At 46.8% G+C, this 2,122-nt stretch overlaps 1 non-coding gene across 1 annotated transcript; it reads left to right on the top strand.

Moving 5' to 3' along the window:
* Window positions 1-1,010: 1,010 nt before the first annotated feature.
* Window positions 1,011-1,104, top strand: TRNAI-UAU (transfer RNA isoleucine (anticodon UAU)). Its single transcript has 2 exons — window positions 1,011-1,048; window positions 1,069-1,104. It is a non-coding gene; the product is annotated as a tRNA-Ile (tRNA).
* Window positions 1,105-2,122: the final 1,018 nt, after the last annotated feature.

Below are 2,122 nucleotides of genomic sequence, written 5' to 3' on the forward strand. Positions count from 1 at the left end.
GTGTACGGAGCGGAGCCACGAGTGTGTGAGGTGTACGGAGCGGAGCCACGTGTGTACGAGGTGTACGGAGCGGAGCCACGTGTGTGTACGAGGTGTACGGAGCGGAGCCACGTGTGTGTGTGAGGTGTACGGAGCGGAGCCCTGTGTGTAGGAGGTGTACGGAGCAGAACCACGTGTGTGTGTGGTGTACGGAGCGGAGCCCTGTGTGTAGGAGGTGTACGGAGCAGAACCACGTGTGTGTGTGGTGTATGGAGCGGAGCCCTGTGTGTAGGAGGTGTACGGAGTTATGGGGGCTCCTGTATCTGGCAGGGTTAGGGGGCTTCTGTTACCAGTGACTGTTATGGGGCTCCTGTGATTGACACTGTTAGGGGGTCTCCTGTGACAGCAGTGTTATGGGGGCGGGCTCCTCTATCTGGCAGAGTTAAGGGGTCTCTGGGAGAGTTAGGGGGGCTCCTGTATCTGGCAGAGTTGAGGTTTCCTGTATCTGGCAGGGTTATGGCGGCTCCTGTGATTGACACTGATAGAGGGTCTCCTGTGACAGCAGTGTTATGGGGGCTCCTCTATCTGGCAGAGTTAAGGGGTCTGTGACTGGAAGTTATGGGGCCTCCTGTGATTGACACTGAGGGCCTCCTGTGACTGGCACGGCAGAGTTATGGGGGAGGAGTGACTAGTCACGCCGTTTGTAGCTGGCGTCCTGTGGTGGGATATGCTGTGGCTTGCTGGCTTCTGGGCACACATTGAACCCTGCACGACTCCGGAATAGATCCGCTTTCCTGTGAACCGCTGATATTTTACTATTGCAATACGACGATCTGCCGCTAGAGGTCAGTGCAACAATGCCAAATCCGCAGAGCGGGGCCGGCAGCGCGCACTCACTGACTTCCGAGGGATCTTCGGGGCTTCAGGATGACATAGGACTATGCAAGTACAGAGAGCAGGCGTGCCGTATGACGTCATCGGTCCGCCCTCTGAGAAGGCTGATGAAGCGTTCTGCAGGCAGACAAGCCAGAGCTCCAGTGGCGCAATCGGTTAGCGCGCGGTACTTATAAGGCAGTACAATGCAGAGCAATGCCGAGGTTGTGAGTTCGAGCCTCACCTGGAGCAGAAATTTTTCCTGCCGGTTTTATTAAGTGATTTATTATTGTGTCTCAGTCACTGGAGGTTCCCGTGTGTGATACTGATACTGCAGGAATCACGAAGGCTGCAACAATTCCACAGGTGATCAGGTAGAATGGAGGATTATTATCTAGTACAGGAATTTATTTATCTTTACTTTTATATATATACACACACACATATCTAGTGTATATATATATATATAAAGCTTTATTTTTTTTCTACCTTTACAGATAAATAGGACAGATAAGTTATTTTTAATTATAAATTTATTATTATTATTATTATTATTATTATTATTATTATTATTATTATTATCTCCATTTCATATCTAGATATTTTTTATTATTAATTTTAACTTTATTTTTTATTTATTTCTTTTATTTCATTTTTTTTCTATGTATCTAGATCAGGGCTGGACAATTAATTTTCAGGAGGGGCCACATGAGATTGTGGAGGCCAAACCAATAGGCTGCAATTAATTCTGCTCAATATTAATATTGACATATTACTTATAATTGTTTTATATTAATATTAATTGCATCACTTAATATTGAGCAGAATTAGTTATGCTGAAATCCCTCTATATACCGTATGAACCCACACACAGCCCCCTATGTACTGTAAGAGCCCACACACAGCCCCCCATATATACAGTGTGGGCCTCCACATAGCCTCCTATATAGTGTGAGCCCATAGCCTCCTATACACAGTGTAAACCTCCACATAGACTCCTATAAACAGTGTGAGCCTCCACATAGCCTCCTATATACAGTGTGGGCCTCCACATAGCCCCCTATATGCAGTGTGAGCTTCCACATAGCCCCTACATACAGTGCGAGCCTCTCCATAGCCCCCTATATACAGTGTAAGCCTTCCCATAGCTGCCTATATACAGTGTGAGACTCCACATAGCCCCATATATACAGTACAGTGTGAGCCTCCACATAGCCCCCTATATACAGTGTAAACCTCCACATAGACTCCTATAAACAGTGTGAGCCTC

This window comes from Dendrobates tinctorius, unplaced genomic scaffold, assembly GCF_039654945.1.
Source record: "Dendrobates tinctorius isolate UK_male_01 unplaced genomic scaffold, ASM3965494v1 ptg000201l, whole genome shotgun sequence".
NCBI classification, from domain to species: Eukaryota; Metazoa; Chordata; class Amphibia; order Anura; family Dendrobatidae; genus Dendrobates; species Dendrobates tinctorius.